The 6,594-nt window shown below is 42.0% G+C and overlaps 1 protein-coding gene across 2 annotated transcripts in view; it reads left to right on the top strand.

The window, feature by feature from the left end:
- The first annotated feature begins 901 nt into the window (after positions 1-901).
- lca5 (lebercilin LCA5) overlaps positions 902-6,594 on the top strand; it is a 95,380-nt gene continuing 89,687 nt past the window's right edge. For both annotated transcript variants that reach the window (XM_063040331.1, XM_063040330.1), the window contains exon 1: positions 902-1,161. The gene's annotated coding sequence lies outside the window, so the exon portion shown is untranslated. The remainder of the gene's footprint in view (positions 1,162-6,594) is intronic.

The raw sequence follows: 6,594 nt of genomic DNA, 5'->3' as shown, positions 1-6,594 counted from the left end.
TTTTACTAGCTCTTCTTTTAGTTAGTCCTGACAAAGGGTGTCAGCCTGAAACATCGACTGTAACTCTTCCTAGAGATGCTGCCTGGCCTGCTGTGTTCACCAGCAACTTTCATGTGTGTTGCTTGAATTTCCAGCATCTGCAGTATTCCTGTTATCAACACTTGATGTAGCTTTGTTAAACTGTTGCCTGCTTTGGTTCCTACCACTTGACCACCACTATATTTCATAAATTCTGAAGCAGTTATAATGAAGAGCCTTTCATCTGAAACATCAGTTGTTGTACCTCTTTCCACTGACGTTGCCCCATCTGCTGTTTTCAGCGTTAGCCGTCTGCTTTTCAGATTTCCAGCTTCCTTCTCTTTCATTTTTAGATGTCCCCAATTACAACGGAATTTGAGTAAAATCCAACATTTTACATAAAAATACATCAAATTGCGTGTAATATTTAGACCGTAAGACATAGGAACAGAATTAGTGTTGCGTTGGCAGGAAGTCTCACAACATGTAAACATTCAGTTGAACATCTGAAATCCCCTGGGCTATAGAAGGCTATGGACCCATTGCAGGAGGTTGAATTAGCAGTGATGGTGACCGGCATCGCCACGGTGGGCCAAAGGTTCTGTGTCTGCACTGTATGACTCTATAACACAGCAAACTCCAGCGCTCCTCATAAGATGCTGGTTAGTACAGCTATTCCAGCACTTTCTGCACGAATTTTACCTTAGGTTGCAAGTGAGCATGGTTGGCTGTGGCCCGCTCTGTGTCCCCGATGTAAATATTACCCGCGAGGTAGGCGGAACGTGCGGCCAGCGGGTCACCAATGGCAACAGCAAATGGGCGGAACGAGCAACTGCGGCACGTGGTTCTATCGCACCAACCGACGGAGAGCGTGAGTGTTGTCGGCAGCAACAGGGTGTATGAAGGAGATTGCGGGTCACTAATAGCAACGGCCGAGCGTTCGGGCCATCGACAGTGTGGAGAGCGCGGTTTCGCGACATCAACCGGCAGCGACGGCTGGCGTGCGGGTCGCCAGGAGTTGCCCTAGCCGGAAGCGGGGCCCAAGGAGCGAGGCAGGACACGCCAAGCGAACGGACCCTGCCAACTCGACCAGACATTGCCTTTCAGCCCCGGCCCCCCTGGGGCTGGCGGCCGAGGTCGGAGGTGAGTCGGGTGGGTTGACGGCAGGCCGCGCCTTGGCCGAACTGGGCCTGTGGTTGTGTACTGTGCCAGCCAGCCCCTTCCACAGCCGCTCCACTACCGAAAAGGAACCGGCCAACTTGTGGCTGAGATTCCGTAGAACAGGGGCGGCTGGGGGTGCAGTTTGCCGATTACTTTGCGGTTGTGACACCCTCGATTACTTTCGGTGTTGAGACTTAATTTCTTGTTAGCTGTCCGAGCGAACCTTGGAATACATATTTCTAATGTATTTCTTTCTCGCAAAGTCGAAAGTGCCTACAAATCTGGGGCTGATCAACTCGCGCGACAAATCCAAACTCCCAGGCAAGTGAGCTTATCGATGGGCCGCAAAAATGTTGCTAGAACACAAATATGAAATTTATACAGTGAACGACTAAAATTATCCTTGTTTCTATATGAAAATTGTGGAGCACTACATGTATTTATGAATACAACTAGAACTTTTTTTGCGTATAAACCATGGCAACAAGCTGATTTTTTCAGTCTATTTCTGAAGTACCGCAGAGAGGCAGTAAAGCATATTCTTGAATGAACTGCTATCTTCGTCAGGATACTGGAAGAAACAAGTAGAATTTAACATTAATATGTAGGTATTAATGACATTCAAAAACAATTGTAAGTGCTCCTGTCAATTTTGAACATGCATAATATTAAGCATCGTTTCATCTGGTTATGTATGCATAATATTACATCGGTAATTTGATTTAGTTTGGATAATTAACTTCTTTGTACCCTTGTCAGCAAATATATTTCTCCCTGATGCATTAATGCACTACAGATTTTAAATAAAGACATGAGTTCTATGTAATGTTTAAGTTTTATATTCAATTAAAATAAACTATTTTGGGATTAGATCACTAATTACTCAACATTAATGAAGTATACGATCCTTTGATCAAACAGGTCTGTGCAAATCCTCTGCAGCCATAATATATGATTAATGATTTGACTATTTCTTTGACTTTATTTACAGCATCATATTTGGCTACAATATTTCTTTTAGTTTATTAAGATCTGTGACAGTTGAAACAACTGTTGTTTCTCTGACAAAATATCCTCAAAGGTATTAACTTGTTAGGTTCTATACATGCTCTTTCCAAGATCATATGCATGTGTAAGGTTGCAAGAGAATTGCTAACTATTTAAACCTAGATGTGATTGGCAAATACAGTTTTTAATCCATTGCCACACCCATAACACACTAGTCAATAAACAAAACTATAATCCATCCAACTCTGCTTAACAATTGTCATACTGGAAAACCAGCATTTTTGTTTCTGCTGATTAAAATATGGATTGGAAAGCTGAAACCCAACTAAACCTCTCACTCAATTGTTGTTTGAAGATGCATAACCCAGCAGTGCTATCTCTAAAGCTACTGTGTACTTGGTAACAAGAAATTTAAAATGTATCTAATACATAACATTAAAACATTGGCTTCCAATACCTATGCTATTTTATGTCAATGAATTAGAGCCCCAGTACAGTGACAAATGGGCATAAATGGTTTCCCAGAAGCACATACAGATTCATACGGCCACAATATTTCTTTCCCTCCAGCCCATGTCCCTTTTGCCACTAACTTAGCTGGCCCTTCCTACCTGCTTACTGCTTATTGCTGTTATGTTGTTACTGATATTCCATAGCACTTAAGAGTGACGATGTCCACAGATTTTGAGATAGTTGTTAATCAACTGTTTTAAGTTACACTGGATGTCAAAATTATTTTGAGCGTTACAGTATTATTGGTAAGTCATTGCAGTGGTTTAAATTACACAATTTATTACATTTGTTTATCTAACTATGTTGATGACAATGAAACTGAGGCCATAAGTGTTGCTTGTACCAAACTTATGCAGGAGTATATTAGGTGCTGTGATTGAAGACTTTCATGTGGCAATGAAGGAAGGGAGTTCTGGTTTGTAGTCATTTCCTTTCCAGTTCTGATGAAGGGTCTCAGCCAGAAACGTCAACTGTTTATTCCCCTCCATAGGTGCTGCCTGACCTGCTGAGTTCCTCCAGCATTTTGTGTGTGTTGCTCTAGATTTACAGCACCTGCAGAATCTCTTGTGTTTGTGATTACAAGTGGCAGAATTGCTTTGTAGCAAGTTAGCTGGAACCACTACTGTAAACTCTGGAGTAGTGGAGAAATAATTTAATACAGTGGATTTTAGTTAATTGGGACCAGAACATTTTGACTCAATTTGCCAGAGGTTAATGGGAATAATTAAAAAGGTATACCAAAAGACAAGCAACTGTCTGAATAACAAATTATGTATTTAAATAAAATGTAGAACAAATTGAAATACTACTAGAGTACTATAACACTGTGTATTAGTTCTTAACAGTTATCAATAAATGGATTCTTCCAGTGTGAGCTAGCTGTGTTCTTTTGATTGAGGGTAAATGAACAACATCAGTGCAGATACCTACAGCAGATAATGGGCTGCCTTCATATAATGCTTTCGATGATTGCATCATCCAAATCTTCATTTTCATTGTAACATTCAAGATGATTATTGATACCTTCAAATTCTTCATAGTTCCTAACTTGTTGAAGTAATGAAATTGTTGCATTTTCTCTCCCAGGCTTTTCTGGCATCTTCAAGCCTCAATGCTTAAAAGCCCAATGAGCAAAACAGTTCTGAATTGTCTTACTGCTTACTTCGCACTATCAATGAAAAGTGCCATTGCTTTTTGAGCACAAACACACACAACTGACAGTCTTCGCTCTAAGCATGTTGTGTCAATAACAGCCACACTTGGAATGTGACGGAAACGACTTAGAAACCGCCAACAGTCCCCTGTCCCAATTAAGCACCCAATGTCACAAATAAATGAAGGAAATCCTGGCTGTTCTTTAAGACCAAAATAGTGGCTGTCCTGATTGACCAATTAAACAGACTCCACTATAATTTTATTTTGTACCTTTTATGCCTCTTTCCAGAGGTATTTGCAAATTTCAGCTTTGCAGAATTACTCTCTGATGTCATAATGCCCTATGGTGTTCTGCTGCCTTAAATTCTGAATAGAAGCATTCCAGCTGCTGGTGACAGGGGACCTGAATTTGCATAAAACCAGGTGGTATTCCCGCTAATAGAATAGGTTTGAAAGGACTTTAAAATAGCATATCTCTGTTCGCTTCCTAGAAAATGAATTCTGATCTTCAAAGCAATAGAATGGATCTGTTGGGGAAAACTGTCAGCATTTCATTGCATTAAACAAAAGCACATTAAACATAACAATGGCATTTTTTTTTATATATAGGAATGACCTAAAAGCTTTTTACTCATGTAGATGTCACCTGCAAGACCAAAATTTATTGCCCAGCCATAATTAGATTAGATTATGAGGACACGCAGTCCTCTTTTATTGTCATTTAGTAATGCGTGCATTAAGAAATGATACAATGTTTTTCCAGATTGATATCACAGAAACACATGACAAACTGACTTAAAAACTGACAAAAAACACATAATTATAACATAGTTACAACAGTGCAAAGCAATACCGTAATTTGATAAGAACAGACTATGGGCACGGTAAACGGCTCAAAATCTCTTGAAAGTCCCATCATCTCACACAGACCGTGAACTTCTAGCGCCGCAAACTTGCCAATGCAGCATCTTGGAAGCATCCGACCACAATCTGACTCCGAGTCCATCCGAAAACTCCGAGCCTCCAATCAGCTCTCCAGCACCGAGCACCATCTTTGCCGAGTGCTTTGACCCCAGCCCGGCAACAGGCGATAGGCAAACCGGAGGATTTGGGGCCTTCCCCTCCGGAGATTCTCGATTGCACAGTAGCAGCAGCAGCGAAGCGGGCATTTCAGAAGTTTCTCCAGGCGTTCCTCTGCACTTTTCAGGGCTGTCTCCATCAAATCAGGATTGTGCACGGCCCCCCAGTTAACACATATCGATATCAATTCGGAACGGCCACGCGTGCTGCGTTGTGCCTCCATCTTCTCCCTCCTTCTCTTGAAGGCAGCAGTGAGCTTCATTGTGAATTGCTGCAATTTTTATAATGAAGATATTTCTACTGTATTGATGAATATTGTTTTCCAGGACTTGGACCACTGAAGATGAATTAGTGTTTACATTTTTAAGTTGGGATTGTATATAACTTGAAGAGGACCCTGAATGTGTTCCCTTGTATATGTAGTCTTTGTCCTTATTAGTAGAGTTTCTGAGCTTGGGATGATGCTGTTAGAATATCATTGGTAAATGGCTGCATTGTATTTTGTCCATAAATATTACAATCTCTATTCAAAGAGATGTGTTGGAAAGAATAGCTGTTTTGGGTAGTGAAATAATTGCCAATCAAGCAGAGTGCTAAGTGCTGTGAGACCAAGTACAGCTCCAAAGCCATATTTAAGTTTGCTGATGATAGAACTGTTTTGGATCATATCAAAGGTGCTGATGAATCAGCATATAGGAGGGAGATGGAGAATCTGACTGAATGGTGCACCAGCAACACCAGCCTCTCACTCAGTGTTGGCAAAACCAAAGAGCTGATTATTGACTGCAGGAGGAGGAAACCAGAGGTCCATGAGCCAGTCTTCATCAGGGGATCCAAGATGGAGAAAATCGGCAAATTTAAGTACCTTACATTTTTATTTTTATTAAGAGATGCAGCACAGGATAGGCCCTTTTGGCCCTTCGAGTTGCGCCACCCAGCAACATCCCCCCCTCCATGCACCCGCCCTGATTTAACCCTAGCCTAATCACAGGACAATTTACAATGGCTAATTAACTTACTGGTACATTGTTTGGACTGTGGGAGGAAACTAGAGCACCTGAGAAAACTCTCCCCCTCTCTCCCTTTCTCTTCACCATTTACACCTCGGACTTCAACTACTGCACAGAGTCTTGTCATCTTCAGAAGTTTTCTGATGACTCTGCCATAGTTGGATGCATCAGCAAGGGAGATGAGGCTGAGTACCGGGCTGCGGTAGGAAACTTTGTCACATGGTGTGAGCAGAATTATCTGCAGCTTAATGTGAAAAAGACTAATGAGTTGGTGGTAGACCTGAGGAGAGCTAAGGTACCGGTGACCCCTGTTTCCATTCAGGGGGTCAGTGTGGACATGGTGGAGGATTACAAATACCTGGAGATACGAATTGACAATAAACTGGACTGGTCTAAGAACACTGACGCTGTCTACAAGAAGGGTCAGAGCCGTCTCTATTTCCTGAGGAGACTGAGGTCCTTTAACATCTGCTGGATGATGCTGAGGATGTTCTACGAGTCTGTGATGGCCAGTGTGATCACGTTTGCTGTTGTGTGCTGGGGCAGCAGGCTGAGGGTAGCAGACACCAACAGAATCAACAAACTCATTTGTAAGGCCAGTGATGTTGTGGGGATGGAACTGGACTCTCTCACGGTGGTGTCTGAAAAG

Source organism: Mobula hypostoma, chromosome 2 (assembly GCF_963921235.1).
Source record: "Mobula hypostoma chromosome 2, sMobHyp1.1, whole genome shotgun sequence".
NCBI classification, from domain to species: Eukaryota; Metazoa; Chordata; class Chondrichthyes; order Myliobatiformes; family Myliobatidae; genus Mobula; species Mobula hypostoma.
This window is presented reverse-complemented; position numbering and strand designations above follow the sequence as displayed.